General features: G+C 43.7%; 1 protein-coding gene across 2 annotated transcripts in view; it reads left to right on the forward strand.

Moving 5' to 3' along the window:
- SH3PXD2B (SH3 and PX domains 2B) overlaps positions 1-19290 on the forward strand; it is a 126525-nt gene that overhangs the window by 91458 nt on the left and 15777 nt on the right. The window lies entirely within an intron of this gene.

A 19290-nucleotide genomic window follows, 5' to 3' on the forward strand; every position in this document is an offset into this window, starting at 1 on the left:
ATTCAATGCTCCCATTTTGCTTTTTTTTTCTGGCGAGGATAGCATTTATTTTTTTGGCAAGAAGGCCAGTCCTCTCACCAAAAATGTTCCTCGCCCTATTCAACGCTCCCGGTTCACCAAAAATAAACAGAGTTTTGCCCTGTTCGGTTCTTGGTCATCTATTTTTTTTTGTGTGGTCAATCTAAGACACTTCAATTCATGAGTTTACTCAGTTATTACCCATAATTCACCTCTTCTTCCTCACTCCTTCGTTTGGACTTTGAGGAGATTCACAGCTTTTCAAACATTTAGCTGCTTTGGAATCCTTTTTTTTAGGCTAAATTGCATTTTCTGCATATCTCTGCAATATTTGAACACTGCCTACAAAATGGAGCCATTAACTCCTCGTACGCTGCATTGGTCAATGCTCGCCATCAGAGGTGGCGAGCAGCTGACACGTTGAATAGGGTGAGCAGGAGGCATGACAAGGGGTACAAAAAATGGAGAATGCATGGCGACCGAAAAATGAAGAACGCTGTGCTGTGCTCGCCGGAGCATTAAATACTGCCCTCTGTGTAGCCTCCATACAGTGTTTGTGGTAAATAAAGCTGCTAGTTATAGAACTACTGTAGGATATATTTTTATTATTTTTATATCTTGAATGGGAAAGTGTAAATGGAGTGAAGGTACTAGCAGGTACTAGTGTGCAGGTCACACATTTAATACCGTTCCGTAGGTGCAAACTGTGAGGTTATCAGATTCACTGTAAATCTGTAATTACTATATTTTATTAGGTGTAGTAATTAATGTACTATTTTAGTCCGTCGGTACCCTCTCATTCTCCATAGATGTTTCTATCCCCCAAATCTGTGTGTATTTCCAGATCAGATCGCTCTTGCCCTAATATGGTCTGCCAGGAAATACCCAGGAAATAAGTCACCAAAAGGTTATGTCCAATTACCATACTTTTGTTCCTGCTATCACAGGAGGGTGGAAGCTGAGGGACAATCTTCACAGGGGGTGATCAGCCCATAATGTAATCAGCCGATTATTGTTCCTGCTGTTTACATGAGGGGGATAGCTGAAGGACAGTCACCACAGGGGGTGATCAAATTCCCCTACTATCAACAGGAAGGTTGTCCACAGGGGGTGACCACCACATAATGTAATCAGACTGTGTTTCGTATCTTGTGTTGACTCTGCTATGCATATCTTGGCCACTTCCAGACTTTCTGGAACCGACCCCAGCAGGGGGCAGAAGCAGATGGGCAGCAGCAGTACCTGGGAGGGGGGATAAACCTGACTTGAATCCACCAATCAGGAACTTGGGCAACCCCACAGATGATGCGATCACCGTGGGAAATTGGAAGTTTTTAAAATGACTTGTACACCTGCCAGCTCAGTATGTTAGTCGCAATCCTGGCTAGAGGTGATACTCTGCCACTGGACCTTGTGGAACACATCGTTTGCCCGGGAAGGGGGCATCCTACCAAGCTCTGGTGTGGAGCGTCTGTGTTGTGTGGATTTACACAAGGTATCGTGTGGACTTATATGCTATCACTGCTGTGTGGATTAAGTGATAGTTTGTGCTTTGGACGGTGATGCTACAAGGACTTTGCTACCCGGATGTTTTTATGCTACCATTTGCCTCTTTTTCCTGTCTTCATCTACTTTCGTGTGCTGTGATAAAAATAAACCATATTTTGGTTTCATCTGCTCGGTGTCTGAGTGATTGAGGAACCTTGTATCTTCACATTTGGCGGCAGCGACAGTGGGATCATTCAGACACCAACCATCGAGCACAGAAAGCACAGAGGACAGAGGATCAGACCATATGTAAGGAAACGGAAAATGCAATAAGGTGATGTTCAGCAAGTGAGCAGGTGTCATTCCTGTGGAAAGGGAAAATGTTTCCAAGGAAAGAAAATCGATGCCTCAAGACCCCTGGAGCGGAGGAGCTCAGGGACGGAGGTTCTTCAGTGTATCGGCAGGCTGGGAAGCCGGATCTGTTATTTATTGTCAGGAAAATGCAGTATATCTGGAAGTACTGGGAAGACGCTCAGCAGATGGTCAGCGGGTGGAGAGTATCCAGCATACAGGACAAGTTGTGTTACCTGGGGGATGCATTTCTGCACTGTAAAGGTGAGGCCACCTCTTGGAATCTGCTGGGAGAGCCAGAGTTTGTAGAATTTACAGAGGAAGTGATTGCTACAGTTACCCAGATGCTACAAAGAGGACAATATTCTGAGGCTGAAGGACAAGTCCAGAATACATTGATGCCCCAGATAGAACCAGAGGAAAGGTCTAGAAGGGGGCTACTGCAATCTGGGCAGACAACCGAGGGGTCTGCCACAGAATTAATTGTTACTGCAAGAGAAGGGTCGTTGTCAGGGGGGCCCCTAACTGCCCTTGAAGAAATGAGTATGGAGGAGCTGATAGCAGAAGGTCAGCTGCGAGGTATACCCATCCGATCCTGCACTCGCGGGGAAATCCTTCAGCAGATCCTTCACGATCAGGGAGATCCTACAAATGCATTTGCTGATTATCGAGCATGGATCCTCCATTTCGGTGCACAGTTGAGTGTGTGGGAACAATTGCAGTGTCTGGAGGAGTGCTTCGTGGTGGCAGAGGAAGAGGCGATTGATCGGGGGCTCCTGGATACCCCAGCATGGCAAGATCAGTGTCGCAGGGGGCGTGATGAAAGGCACCGTTTGCAATTGATTCTCCCCCATCCTAGGGAGGAAGCTGCTCAGTGTTCTCTGCAGGGGGAGGTTATCCCTAACGTGAAGGAAGTGAGGCCTCTGAGCCAGGCACCCCGGGAGGAGCTGCACTACTGCTTCCCTTTTGCTGAGGTGGGAGATGCAGAGCTATTATCCTGCTGCCAGGGGATCTATGAGGACTGCGTCCAAGAAGAGATCGCCGTGGTTAGAGGAGTATCCGACAACATCCAGGCCACCAGCCCACCAGTCACAGATGACGTCGTGTTTCGGGCTGCCCAGCATACTCAGCTGGGGAAGGAGGCTATCGCGGAGAAGGAGGTGTGCGCAGAAGTAGCTGCAGGTGAGCATCTGGCTTTTAAGGGGACAGAGCTGACACAGCCTGTCCTGCAGCCACCAGCGGAATTGTTTGTGATGGAGGGTCCCTCCTCAGCCCTGGACATTGAGACCAAATGCTGGACTGAAATTTGCCATGCCCCTAGTTTGGGTTTGGGGGAGGAAGGACATGACGGGGTGGTGGAAGTGCCAGGGCCAGAGCCCCTATATTGGCCTGCTGTTTGGCCCCTGTTCCTTGGGCAAGAGGGGGAGGTGGAAAGTGGTCCCTGCCCCATTGTGCCCGAGGCAAAAGTATTAGTAGGTTACAATGTTGCAGAGGGGGGGTACCCAGAATCCGAAGAAGAGGAATCGCTACAGCCCTTGTTAGTTCCAATGTATGACTTAGACTGTAATCATGCCCTTGCTGGTTCTGCAAACCAGCCGCCTTTTACAAGATGGGTTTGGTATGATGTCACCCTGTGGGACTCAGGTGGTATATCCAAACCCCAGATTCTCGGCTCTGCATCCCGCTATTCCAGGTTGTTATTGGTTCCTGAACAGCTTGGTACCGGGACTACAATAGTAGGGGAAGGAATGTGAGGTTATCAGATTCACTGTAAATCTGTAATTACTATATTTTATTAGGTGTAGTAATTAATGTACTATTTTAGTCCGTCGGTACCCTCTTATTCTCCATAGATGTTTCTATCCCCCAAATCTGTGTGTATTTCCAGATCAGATCGCTCTTGCCCTAATATGGTCTGCCAGGAAATACCCAGGAAATAAGTCACCAAAAGGTTATGTCCAATTACCATACTTTTGTTCCTGCTATCACAGGAGGGTGGAAGCTGAGGGACAATCTTCACAGGGGGTGATCAGCCCATAATGTAATCAGCCGATTATTGTTCCTGCTGTTTACATGAGGGGGATAGCTGAAGGACAATCACCACAGGGGGTGATCAAATTCCCCTACTATCAACAGGAAGGTTGTCCACAGGGGGTGACCACCACATAATGTAATCAGACTGTGTTTCGTATCTTGTGTTGACTCTGCTATGCATATCTTGGCCACTTCCAGACTTTCTGGAACCGACCCCAGCAGGGGGCAGAAGCAGATGGGCAGCAGCAGTACCTGGGAGGGGGGATAAACCTGACTTGAATCCACCAATCAGGAACTTGGGCAACCCCACAGATGATGCGATCACCGTGGGAAATTGGAAGTTTTTAAAATGACTTGTACACCTGCCAGCTCAGTATGTTAGTCGCAATCCTGGCTAGAGGTGATACTCTGCCACTGGACCTTGTGGAACACATCGTTTGCCCGGGAAGGGGGCATCCTACCAAGCTCTGGTGTGGAGCGTCTGTGTTGTGTGGATTTACACAAGGTATCGTGTTGACTTATATGCTATCACTGCTGTGTGGATTAAGTGATAGTTTGTGCTTTGGACGGTGATGCTACAAGGACTTTGCTACCCGGATGTTTTTATGCTACCATTTGCCTCTTTTTCCTGTCTTCATCTACTTTCGTGTGCTGTGATAAAAATAAACCATATTTTGGTTTCATCTGCTCGGTGTCTGAGTGATTGAGGAACCTTGTATCTTCACACAAACCACAGATAATATAACTAGTAAAGCATTTAGGAAAACAACCTTTTCCTGACACCTTTAGTCCCCAAACTAGTGCCTAAACGTAAGCCCCCATCCCTGCTGCACGCTCCCGATCCCCACATACTCACCAATTGGGATGCTGTCTGTTTTCCGGTGTCAGCAATCTGATCATTTTGAGGTTCTGGCTCCACCCTTCTGATGTCTGTTGGGATGCCGGTGTCGTTATACTGGCGGCTGCCTGTCCTGGTCTGTTGTTGAGAAGTAAAAGCTTTTGAAATGCAGAAAATCAGACTATATAATTTTAAAGTCAATTCAGGTCTGTTGGATGGAACAGTACATTATGTTAAAAAAAGAAAATAGAATTGTGCAACCAGAAGGGTGGAAATAAGCAGTTTTATTTATAACTGCAGATGTCAGTCAACCCAGCTTCTAGTAGCTGGTGTAGAGTACCAGACCTGCTTCTGACTGAGACCTGTGGCATTATTGTATTGTACCCCAGTAGTGGTAATATTTAGAGATTGTTTCCCTACTTAGACTAGGATTCTTTGGTACCACACTGATTTTGTCTAGCTTTCTTTTTAAACTTTAGTTTGGAATTAAAGCTGGATAGACACTACACAAATATTTTTGCAGTGTGTGCAGTCTGTGCATAGGCCAGGACTTACTCAGCAATGGCGATAGAAGCAGGTTGATCGAGGCCGGAGCTGAGGTCACACGAGTTACCCTCAATCTCCTGGGCACCTCTGTGTTTTCCCTGACACTCTCATAAAACTGTTGGTTATCACCCCCAAACACCAGCTTCCTGTCAATCAACATGCGTATGGCCAGTGCTAAGATAAAAAAAGTAGCTGGATCTTATCGCAGGAAAGTCTTGCGCATAGTACGAACCATGCGCATGTACAGTCAGACGATTATCTCACAGATTGCAAATTTTCAGCAATGCGATCTGGCCTGAATAACCCCTTATGCATCAAAACAGTGTTAGATACAGCAGCATTGACACACCAGTGAATACCCAGTCTCACAACCAGGACACGGACAGACACACGCACACATATATATACATAAATAATAGTACAAACCGCACGGGGCCTATCGCACCGTGTATGGGCACGTTAAAACCGTTTCTGCAAGGAAATTGTTTGTCCTTGTTTGTAATTTCTATCATAATCCTCTCAATCAGATTTCCTGGCAATGTGTGGGCAGCTCAAGTAACCTACCAGGTCATTTCTTCTGAGTAACTAATCATAATTTCAGAAAAGCCTACAGTCCTGTTAGCCTTCGGTATGGACAGATTGCCTGTTCTCTGTGTTTAGGGAACTAGCTGGGAATAGTCAATGTCATTTTCACAAACCACCAATGAGAAGGTGGCTCCTGGCTTACATGTATGATCTATATATATGAAGCTGCAGCCTTTAACACTTAAATGTCAAAAAGCCAAGGAGGATGAGTTGAAATATTTCCTCTGCTGCCCTATTTAACTTGCAGTTCATGTATCTTATTATCTTGAGTGCACTTAAGGCTTCATTAGCTAATAGCAGTGTCTGTCACGTCTAGTTTTCAGTCCTCCCCTGGGCTTAGAAGACCTCTTGCCCATTAAATCTCAGACTTTTCCTCACTCCGGGGTCCGCACCATCACACACACTTTTAAGATCAGAAAACCTATATTCTGCCTCTATCTTATTGTAATATTCTCTGCGAGCCGCTGGTCATTGTAGCCCCAGTTTTGGTGTTGTATTGAATTATAATTGTTTTATGACCATGAGAAGAATTAGCACTCAACTGTCCATAACACTTAGGGGCCTGAGTAATATAATAATAATTGTAGAATACTGATTCATGCTTAGGGGTTCCTTTACTAAAGAATTATTTTTATAGATTTTAAATCAGTCTAAGTTGATATTGTGTTGCTGGGGATACATCGTATATTAAAATTGACCGTGCATTCCTAATTGTGTTATCTGTTGCCTACATGACATTGAAATTATTTTTCTGATTATAAATCTGCAAATCCGTAATCCGTGATATAAATAATTACAAGTAGAGTAACCTGTGTATATTGCTGGCCACACATCAGACCAACTTTCCTCCAACCATCCAACAGTTGTTCTGATGTGTGGCCAGCATTAGTAACACTTGAGTCATCTGATGAGACAAACTGTGACAACGGGAACTAGACTGGTGATCACTTCCGTGTATATCAGGGGTTCACAAACGTTCTTGAATAATGGCATTCCAGTGTAGAAGCATTTTTTATTGATACATTTGTAATAAAATATAATAAAAATATTAGATTTAGTAAATTGTGCCTATCTGTATTCCAATAATAATTCAATTTGATCCTGGACCACCCACTCGTGGCACCCCTGCAAGAGCCTTGCAGCACCCACAGAGCCTAGGCACACAATTTGGAGGTAGTTAGAAGAAAATTGAAAGAATCCGTTTTTTAATGGTAATGTGAATTCACACAATTATTACCATAGCCTGAATTTGCACCACCAATACTATATATTACTATATATATATATATATATATATATATATATATATATATATATATATATATATATACAGGCAGGTATATGTTATCCGGCACTCTTAGCTGAAAGGGAAATAGCCCGTGGTGCCTTCCTCAGGTACTAGATAGGTGGTGGTCTTATTGCGCCGGCTCCCAGCCCCAAATAAGACAGGCGGCACTCCAACGGTTTTTGAGGTATGAAAAAAAGTTATTTATTCCATAGATGCTGTTGCAACAGCATCTATGGAATAAATAACTTTTTTTCATACCTCAAAAACCGTTGGAGTGCCGCCTGTCTTATTTGGGGCTGGGAGCCGGCGCAATAAGACCACCACCTATATATATATATTTTTCTTTTGGTGGCATTATTATATTACTACTTTTTGCCTGTTTATAGTGCAGGATGTATCCTGTTGTCTGATATGAACATGTGCTACACTGTATAGATTCTGGATTTTCCTTAAGCGTTCATATAATGTCTACATATACTGTGATATGGCTATCAAGTTTCATAATTCCATTTGGGTTGCATTAATCAAGTGCTGTGTGGCTTTGTGTACATACTTTATGCAAATGGTACATTGCATTAGATATACAATGTATTCAGAGAATAGAAGAAATATATTTGGAGACCAAATTCATCTATAGCATGTACACATAACTCAATCCCCATAATTAGATTTACAGAATACAATGATTGTTTGCGTATGCCAGTAAAAGGTGACCACTTTCTCACTGGAGTGTATTTGCTAGGCAAAGGAGTGATTTGCCATCCTGTCTAGTGTAGTGCACTGTAAGTGGTTGAGGATATGCTGCAGTAGATGAATGGATTAAGGGCAAATAGAGTCAGAGAGTAAGGAGCAATGAGGGGCAGGAGCGAACACGGCTGAGGAGCATCAAGAGGCTGAATAGACATAGGGGGCAGTGGGTGTAGTAAAGAGGTAGAGAGTACCACCCAATAAGATCTTATCTGTCATTTTACAGGCTGTGTTTGCAATATCAGAACCTGACTTTATCTTTCTCCAGTGTATGTATCTTCAAGGTTTGATTAATTTGTCTGTAGACTGAGGGGCAGGACATGGGGTATTGGTCGACATACATTGGGTTGACCACTGAAGGGTGACAGGCCTTAGGCCGACAAAGACAAAAGGTCGACATGCCTACGGTCAACAGGGTCAAAACGTCAACACACTTATTAGGTCTACATTGGGAATGTGTACATTCAAAAGGTCGACATGGGTTTTTCACTCTTTTTTTTTATCCTGAATTGCCATTCTTTGGCCATGGTGCTTCGCTATGCTCGGCACACTATTCTATTTTCCCTCCATGCCCTACTGGATGGTAGGATAGGACGGGAGGCCAGGAGGATGCTCTTAGCTGCTACTCCTATTCAGCTGTTTGTAGTGATTATGGCTCTGTTTAGGGCCACTTATGTAGTGCGCCTCTGATGGGGCGTTTAGGGCGGCTGCTCATAGTGGCTGCTGCTCCTGGTAATCTGTGGCAAACATGCCAGGGCAGGTGCAAATCTAGGGTGAAGTGCTCGCCTGAAGCAGATATACGTCCCAGAGCTTCCTTATACAGTACCAGAGTCCTCACTTTCTAGGCACTACATGCTCTGACTGGACACATCCTGGACGCTCCCTTTGGATTATGGGCATCTGGCTGGGCGTTGCTTCAGGACTTTGTATAGTGAGTACGCTTTCCTGTCAGACCTATTCCTTACAAGGACAAATCAAGGAGTTTGTCCATCTGAAGAAAACATTGTACAGCTCTACACCAAATCCATGATGTTCTGCAAGTTGGAAAACTTTCAATGTTGTAGTTTGATTTAGATTTGGAGGGTGCGTGTCACAGCTTCACTCTAGAAATAAAGTTTAGATGGATCGCTTCTTGTGCTCTTGGCTTCCGATCAAGTGTACTATTTGTTCTAATCAGAAAGATCCGGTGGACGGCCGTTTTTCCAATCCCTTATTTTGCCTGCAGCCTAAACTTCTCTGTCTCTATTTTGTTCTAGTTCATTTTGAATGTTGTGCAGTTGGGAAGAGCTGGATGGGATCTGAGGCGTGTAGTGACCTCCAATATTTTTTCTGTGCAGATCAGCAAAGTAATCCTCTGTAGATGCATACCATTTAGCTGTAAAAGTATTTAGTAATGAAACTTTTGGCTCAGTGTCTAAACTTATCTTTCAAGGGATTTCCATGGCTATGAACATGGTTCCCGCTATATCTTTAGTGGATGGCCTTGTTCATTTGCATTGAGAGCTCATTTGACCTTTGACCTCATTCGGCTTAAAAATGATACACTAATTAAATATATTTTATTCCAGCGAGTAATTTTAGCAGCGAGTCTCACTTTTCCGTGCGTACACATTGCACAATGTCGTTAATGAACAATATCATTAATGATTTTCCCCTTGAACTGCCTGTTCTCCTGGACAAAGGATACATTGCATACAAAGAATGGTATCGCTAAAAATATCATTCAGTAGCCACATCCCAGTGCATGTTGGACTGGTGATATAGTCAGAATTTGCCTTCTTGTATAGAGGACAGATGGGGTTCGTTACGACTGCAAGGGCGTGCATCGTTAACAATAAACTGCAAATACTGTATATTAGCCAATATGCACAATAATATTGTTAACGTTATCCTGCATATCGTTAGTGATAATCACATCATTTATATGCCCTTTTACTGTGCCCTTTTGTGCAGTGTTTATTTTTTTATTTTCCTAATAGACTTTTGGGAACACTTTTTAGTTGCATTTCCCTTGAATGCTGGCAGTCGTCACCAATCTCGCTGCAATACCTGGATGTCTGAGCGATTTCTGAAGCTGAATATGGACAAAACCGAACTTATTATCTTTCCCCCACCTAGAGCTATGCCCCCTACTAATATCTCTATCACTGTTAACAACACCATCATCTCCCCTGTTCCCCAACTCCGCTGCCTGGGTGTCACTCTTGACTCCTCCCTCTCCTTTGCACCCCACATCCAAGCCCTGGCCCATTCTTGCCGGTTCCAGTTACGCAACACTGCTCGCATCAGGCCCTTTCTCTCACAGAGTGCAACTAAGCTGATCATCCACTCATTAGTCATCTCACGGCTTGACTACTGTAATGCTCTTCTCACCGGCCTCAATCAATCCCAACTAGCTCCTCTCCAATCTGTCCTCAATGCTGCAGCCAGGCTTATCTTCCTCTCCCGCCGCTCTAACTCTGCTACTCCCCTTCAACAAAATCTGCACTGGCTTCCATTCCCCTACAGAATCCTCTTCAAACACCTCACACTCACATACAGGGCCATCTCTAATTCCATTGCTCCATATATCTCTAACCTCATCTCCATTCATACACCCTCCCGCCCTCTACGGTCAGCTGACGACTGTCGTCTCTCCTCCCCCCTGATCACTGCTTCCCATGCTAGAGTACAGGACTTTGCCCGTGTTGCACCCCTTCAGTGGAACGCACTCCCTCGCTCCATTAGACTCTCCCCGACCTTGCAAAGCTTCAAACGGGCACTGAAAACTCACCTATTCATCAAAGCGTACCCTTCCACTGCATAAAACAGCTGGTTCTCCGACCCCTTGCCTGTTTACATCCTGCTATCTAACCACCACCCCCTCGCTTGCACCTCTTGTAATCTGTCTGTCTCCCCTTCCTACTAGATTGTAAGCTCCTCCGAGTAGGGCCCTCTTCCCTCCTGTTGTCAAAGCCCACTTCTCTTCACATTTCACTCACAGCTCTCCTTTACTCCAACACTCAGTGACCATCTTCATACTCATCTCCATCATTGGCCTCAAGCCTCTAGTTGTATGTTGATTGGGTCCTCACTACTTACATTTAAGCTGTAATGTGTATTGAACTGTGGTGCTCTTTATTTGTACTGTATTTTTGTTATTTAATCAATGTTATGCCAAATTTTGTCTCCCTGTATTGTTCCTTTGTACGGCGCTGCGAAACACTTGTGGCGCCTTATAAATAAAATTATAATAATAATAATAATAATAATAATATTAGCGTGGTGCATATGGAAATCTTATTTCATGTCTATTCCGATGGTACAGCAAAGTATCAGCTGAGATTTCCTCCAGATTTTATTAAGAGGCTGAGAACAGATCAATCATTTCAAATTGGAAATGCTAATCAGAAAATGACTTTGAATTTGTCCTTCTGGCACAGTGTGGTTCCTGGCATTTACATTTCACTGAAACTTACAGCCAGAGGTTTAAGAAGCTTTTTAATGTAACTATGTGGTGATAGGTGAAATCTATATATCAGACACCGCCAACAACCGCAGCATAAATAATCGCAAATTGATGGCTAGGAAACCTACATTAATAACCATCTAAAGTGTATTTACTATGTAATGCAGTGGCAATATCTGTATATCTATAAAGTATTAATATGGGCAGATATAAAAGTGTCTTCTGTATATAGGGGCCGATCTATTTGTACAGATCCAAATTGGACCCCATCACCAATGTTTTTGCTCTGCACATGCACAGGCCCCGGCTACGAGCGAGTTTGTCTAAGGTTCTGTATGCTCTAACCCCCCTACGCAGTGTCACTGCTGCGGAGGGAATCGCCAGCAAAAGCTGGCGATTCCCTGCAGAAGCCTATGGGCTTCTTACCGCAGCGATGTGTGATTGATCCGTCACGGATCCCTCCCAGCATGTTCTGCAGCAGGCTCCGGCGCTCTGCGCATGCGCAGATGGACTCCCGGGTCACAGACCCGGAAGTCCAGTGCTGGCACCGCATCGCAAGGGACAGCTCTTGTCGCAAGAGCTGTCCCTTGCGTTAATAACCGCATATGTTAGAGCATAGGTGGTTATTAATAATGCGATGCCCGGCGATAATGGGCAGCGGATGTTACAACATCACGCCCATTATCAGCAAAGGGGCGGTTAATACATTCAGCCATAACGAGTGACTGCTTCTCCTCGGTATGCAGGAGAAGCGGGAACAGTTATTTTACAATCCTTATGGGCAGGTTAACAACATCTGCCCGAGTCTACCTCTACAGTATATTGGCCATGTTTTCTATGGGCCTCATCATCGCACAGCTTCACTGAAAAGAAGTTGAGCTCAGTTCAATACAGGTTTGATCACTTACGGGTTATATGCACTAAAGATCCATGTTGATCAATTTCAGAATTATTCAAATTTATCTTAATTGATGTCAGTCTTCCAGGGCTAAAGCACACATTTACTATTCATTTTGAAATGTTAGTAACATGCGTGTATTAGCCATGGAAGACCAACTAAAATCAATCTAAATTGCTTAAAATCAGTGTCAGGAAGTATGATCCCTAGAGTGCAGCAGTTACAGTAACTCACACATTCTGAATTCGTCCCATTCTGAGTGTTGCTAAATAAGTCCCAGAATGCATTGGGACAAATTCGGCCCCGTTCCGATGTTTGGGGGTCTGCGCAAGAGCGTATTTCTGCATGTGCAGACTTTGGCAACGAGCGGCTTTGGCGAGTTACACACTCGGGAGGGACGGGGCGAAAACGGGACTTGCCCATGGGAACGCCCAGTGCTTTATGGACGTCCCCATGAAAACACTGGACTTTCCCATGGCTGATGCCTGCTGGGGGTCGGTGGCTGAAGTCACAGAATGTCAGTGGACACAGTAGGAAATAGAAGAGGGGGGCATTTGGCTGGCTGGGCAGTGAGCAGCAAAAAACTGCTGCTCACCGGGTGGTGTTGAATCACCCTCTCTCTGTGTACAATCTATATTCCACTTATTCCATGATTATGTATAAATACCGTATTTTGTGTATTATGTATGTATCTATGTATTTATTTATTCTGCTATATAACAGGATTGTATTCAATAATTCCCCTGGTTTCATAGAGATTTTGCTTTGGACAAATTGACAGACACAAGAATAATGATAACTGTTGTAGAGGAGAATGGGGCCACAGGCAGTGTTACGTTGGCTCTCTTCTGTGCAATCCCAACCAATCAATATTTCCATGTATGCTGGATTGATACAGCAAAAGGTTTTCAAAGAATGTTAATGGTCCACACACAACCATTAAACGCATTAGTAAGTGCGATGTATTCTACTTTATATGGCAGACTGAGGGTCCTTAAAGGGCCAGAGGCACTAAGCTTCAAAGTGGTGAAATGGAGAGTGATAAACAGCCAGCCAATCACCTCCTACCTGCTATGTCACAGGCTGTGTTGGAAAAATGTCAGATAGGGGCTGATTGGTTGGCTTTATCACTCTCCATTTTATCACTTTTGAAGCTTAGTGCATCTGGCCCACAGTCTTTTGGTACTTTGATATTTAGAAATGACAGCATTAGTGTAAGGACATTTACATATGCATAACGTGTTACGTCCTCCGTGTATACTGATGCTGTATAAAGGTATGTCACACATAAGCTTACTGTTTAGACAGAAGAGAATATGGCGGGACACATACTGAATAGGGTTTTTAATGATTTTGGGAAACTATAGGAAGAACACTAACTACGCAGCAGGATATACATCACTCTACATAATAAGTAAATTCAGCTGATGTTCATTTTAAACATTTATCAAGGGCATTCTATAAAATTGTAAATAGCAGCTGATTGGTTGCTATGGGCAACGTCCACTGGCTCACTTTTCCACTCTTTTCACTGCTTCATGAATATACCCCTATACAACTTGACATGGCACAACCTTGGGGATCCGAACATGGGAGCCTAAATGGACCCTTGCAGACTTCGCTCGCCCCCTCCCTGATTACTAAAGGCAATAGAAGTGCATAGTGGCAGCCACCGGCCCTGCTCCTCCAACTGGGTAGTGTGTCACGTGGCTGCCTGTGGGTACTTTCTCCAACTTGGATCTAATATTTGCTCCAAGTGATGTTGGTAGAGATGTACAATGCCTTAAAGAGTGATCAAATGGAGGGAGATAAAGAACCAGCCAATCAGCTCCTAACTTCCATGTTACAGGCTGTGTTTGAAATATGACCGTTAGGAGTTAGGTTGGTGGTTTATCCCTCTACACTTTATCACTCTCTAAATTCTGCCCCATTATCTCTTGATACAAATTTGTCTCCATTCCTTCTCCATTTGGGAAAGCTGGGAGTGTGAGATTAATTAATCATCTTTCTGTATATCAAATAATTACAGAATAATAAGGCTCTCAGTCTCTCAGTAGATCTATAGTTGTTATATGTAGTAACAATAAAGGAATCACATCCTAATTATTGCGTACTCCTTTCGGCTATTTGTAGTAACTATAATGAGTTTTACCATATTGGTCCAGTGGGATAATAAACAAAAAAAGCTACTATAGGAAAATCACCAGGTATATCTCATTGCTATGATGTTATATACCAGAGGTTACCACAAGGCACCCTAACAGTCCAGGTTTTAAGGCTATCTATGACTTAAAACCTGGACTGTTATGGTATACATTGTTTAATATCTTGTTGTAGTGCTGGGTCCGATATTGCTTCTATTGTACCATAGACATGTAGTTCTAGACTATTTCTACACTCACAAAAGTTTGGCTGCCCGCCATCTGTACATACAGAAACCACTGTTGGTTGAGCCATTGTTGGCAGAGCAGTATATGGTCATCCCTGGTTCAATTAGGCAACTAGCTAGATCTTTCTAAGAATAAAATATATATGTGTGGTGCGCAAGTCAACAGCAGCTGGCACAGGGCGGTCAGACCCAGAGATAACAATAGTAGAACCAAAAAAGTAGTGCCAGCGCTGGCTGTACCAAGGGCGAGATGTATCAAATGGAAAATGCGGTAAAACCCCGGTTTTACCGCATTTTCCTATGTATCAAAAATGATACCGCAGTGAAGGGTATCGCCACCTTTGGGTGGCGATACCCTATAGAAGCCTATGGGATTCTTTTCGCCGCCCGCCGACGCAAACCCGCCACCTCGCCGACCCCCCCTCTGGCTTACCTTCCTGAAGGGTCCTCCTGGAACCCGGAAGGTAAGCCCTGCCTCCCCCTAGTGAAGCAGCCGGACATCCTTCCGGCTGCAGGAGGGAGGAGGAAGCGCCGGGGACAGCATGCATAGCTGTCCCCGGCGTGAGGGGAGAGCATGGCGGCAGGGAGGTGACGTAGACCCCCCGCACACCAGTGTACAGGTATCGCAGGGGGACTCCGTCACCGTACCGCGATGCCAGCCGCATATGTTAGTACATATGCGGCAGCATCGCGGCGGGGGGGGGGGAGCGGCGAAGGGCGGCAATGTATTTTAATACATCCCGCCCCAATAATTGTACGTAGACGTTTCTCAAAAAAGTATAACAATTTTAATAAGAATAATACATATAAAATTAAATATAAAAAATATCACACTGTACATAAATTCCTAGACATAAAGTCCGAAGGGATTGTATGATGTATCGCCGGGATACTTTTTTATCGATTGGTGCTGAGATGAAATATGGAGATACTGCCAAAGATTTATATTACCATCCTGGTCGGTCTGGTGGATGTTGTTGTCCAGACAGTTGGGAACAGCAGTCCAAGCTGCCCTATAGTTTCAAGGGCTCAGGCTCCCCACTTGGTGCACACGTCCTCTTGGAAACTGGAATTAGGGATCATGCAGGTATCCCAAAGGTGGAAGTCCAGATGTTTCTATGAGGGGCGTCTTTTTTTTTTTTTATATTTAATTTTATATGTATTATTCTTATTAAAATTGTTATACTTTTTTGAGAAACGTCTAGGTACAATTATTGATACAGCCTTTCGTCTGTCGTTAATATCTTTCATCAACATCTTTCGTCCAGGACACTGGTTTCAAGGGAAATGTCTGTTAACGAAATTGGTCGAAAAAAATTATTATGCTAGGCCTATATCATAGTTTCCTTACTTCTCTTGGAAGAAAGGTATAAAAGGGTTTTTCCTGTTTAGTCAAGGAAAGTGAGAGGGAGCCCTGGTTTGTTAAGAACGTTCATGCTTGCCCCTAAGATTTTATAGCTACGCCCCTTTTAGGAGCATGCTGCATTACACTGGGCCAGATATTCACAATGAGTTGTGGCATGCCCCTAACATTGGTCCCAGTCTCACACTAGTGGCTCTGGTAGTTGTACTTAAACCAGTGGTTCCTGCAGTGCTAAATCAAGGATATCCTAAAAATTTGGACCATTGGGGTGCCTTGGGAACAAAGTTAAATGAGAAAACAAAGACCCACATGTGCCAAACTTGTTCAGGCCATAAAGCCCATTCCTGCCTCCACTTTCCAAATCAGCTGAATCTTTGAAACCAATTCCTAATTACCCACAGCTCCTTAGCTTTGTCAGTTTACGTTTTCGAGTGTATGTGTGCTACATTATTATTATTATTATTATTATTATTATTATTATTAATAACATTTATGTACTTAATTACCACAGGCATACTCTGCAGCTCTTTGCATTGGAGAATTATTTTATGATCAGCCAGTCTGCATTGTGTGCGCAACAAAGAACATTAGTTGTATGTATGATGGGGATCACCTTGGACATAAACATAGAACACTGTGTCCTTTGTCCTGCTGACTGATGGGAAATCTTTATGAACAGGCTTGGAATTACTTTAACTCACAATTGTCCCTTAAGCTTGTTCAGATCAGTACTAGATTGTAAACTCCTCCGAGTAGGGCCCTCTTCCCTCCTGTTGTCAAAGCCCTCTTCTCTTCACATGTCACTCACAGCTCTCCTATACTCAAACACTCAGTGACCATCTTCGTCTGCATACTCATCTCCATCATTGGCCTCAAGCCTCTTATAGTATGTTGATTGAGTCCTCACTACTTATATTTAAGCTATAATGTGTATTGAACTGTGGCGCTCTTTATTTGTACTCTATTTTTGTTATTTAATTCAATGTTATGCCAAGTTGTGTCTCCCTGTACTCTTCTTTTGTACGGTGCTGCGAAACACTTGTAGCGCCTTATAAATAAAATTATAATTAATAATAATAATTAATAACAATTTGGGGGGCACTGTACATAGAAGTCTATTATGGTAATGTATATTGAGTTTTACTTGGCCGACAGACACAGATAGAACAGGGTGTTTCACCACAGGTGATGGTAATCCTACATTACCAGGGAAGGCCAGGAACAGAGCATTTTCTCCCTGAAGGAGAGGGTCAGGCAGGCAACCCTGAGATAGAACCAATCCTGAATCAGTCAGGCTTTGCCTTGCCTCAATTAGTGAGTACATGGAAATGAGTGCTCCAGCAGATCATCTGTGACCATTTAGTAATTGTATCTATTCTGTATAAGTGCTTTTACACATTTTACATGGCTTTGAATATGTATGGGAAGGGATAGACATTTGTCAAGCACATTAAATATAAACTGTTTGGCTGCTGTTCTGGATTCCAATGTTAACCCTTTAAGTACCAAAATCTCTGAGAGATGTGCAGAACATTTGCTAAAAATGCTGGCGTTGCTCACATTTGTTATATAAACTCAAATAAAAAAAGTTGTCTAAAAAAAGATTGTTTCCTATAGAAGGTAAACTTTACAGGTCATTATGATAAATAAAAATGTTTTCTTGACAATTTTCACACCTATTTTGACAAATTTCCTTAGAGGGTTAATAGTCTCCTGAAGTGGGAAAAGATCTAGCTGCATTTAGACACAACTGCAAGTAACACAATGGCAATGTGTTATTTTTACTTTACACTACAAACCATAACTACAGTACGACTACACTGTACCTCCTTCACACTGAATATGGGATATCCTAGGGCTGTCCTATTAGCCCTGATACCCACTGTTATCGGGTATTAGGCTTGGCGTGCCTGAGGCCCTCGAAGCATAATTCCTAATAAGTAGATGCCCGGGACCAGCGATATTCCCTGATCCCATGTGTTTCAGTCTGATCGTGGCTCCGATTGTGACTAATTAAAAACTGTGGCTAATTGGTTACCACAATAATGACCATCAATCGCAATATCTGGCTGTTTTTATTGGCTGAAGTGGCACCCGGGTTGATAGGATATGTAGTTCTAAATCTAAATGTATGTGAAGAGGAATAGCTATTGTATTCTACAAAACTGGAACACACCAATGAGCAGGAGTAGTGGTGGTTCTCACTAGATCAACCTGCCAATGGGAGCGACAAATGCAATTCAGTCCAGCTTTTGATTTGGGAGTGTCCCCCCCCCCCCCCGTTGCCATGATTAGACGCTGTGCGCATGCCCAGTATCTATTCCTGCAGCCAGAAGGGCTAAGGGCATGCGCATGCCCCCACAGTGGCGAAGACGGGGTGTAGGCTTGCGGCAGGGCCGCGAGTATGGGCTACACCCCTTTCCTGCTAGGCCACAGCCCAACATTTTCAACGCATGTCTACGGTGTGCACACTCTCCCTCTTTAAGAGACACAGAAGTTAGGAGGAGAAGGAGGTATGCCAATGTATACACAACATTACCAAATGGCTACATGTTAGTCCAACTCAGTTAAATCTTGAATCTTCCCATACTAGGACCAGAAAATCACAAGTTTAAAATGAACCTTTCAGTGGAAAATATAATATCTTAGAGCAGGCATGTCCAAACTGTGGTCCTCCAGCTGTTGTAAAACTACACATCCCAGCATGCCCTAATAGCAAAACTGTGTCAAGGCATGATGGGACTTGTAGTTTCACAACAGCAGGAGGGCCAGAGTATGGACATGCCTGCCTTAGAGCTTCAAATTGACTGCTTCACTGGTGTTTTTAGGTGTGTTATGCTCGGTTTCCCTTATGTAGCATAATACCATTTAGATAGTTTGTGTGTGTATGTATTAAGTTATTAATGTAGCATATCGCACAGTTCATTACAGAGAATATTTGCCCATTCACAGTAGTCCCTGCCCAAGTGGAGCTTACAATCTGTATTCTGTTACATACATACACACTAAAGTTATTTTTTATTGGTATATTTTTGGATTGTGGGAAGATGGTGGAGTACCCAGAGTAAATTCATGGGGAAAATGTATGAAATCTTCATAGTTGGGGCCGTCACAGGAATCAAACCGGAGACCTCACTGCTGAGAGGTAGTAATACTAGCCATTGGCGTCACTGGTACAGTTCACCCCTATTGTGGCAGATAGAAATCCTTGCGCGGACACCAAAGACATGCACAAAAAAAAAAAAGTTGTGGCCTCAGTAAAAGGGGGCATGGCTGCACAGCACTCCCCCTTTTTCT

This window comes from Crinia signifera, chromosome 4 (assembly GCF_055691185.1).
Source record: "Crinia signifera chromosome 4, ASM5569118v1, whole genome shotgun sequence".
NCBI lineage: Eukaryota > Metazoa > Chordata > Amphibia > Anura > Myobatrachidae > Crinia > Crinia signifera.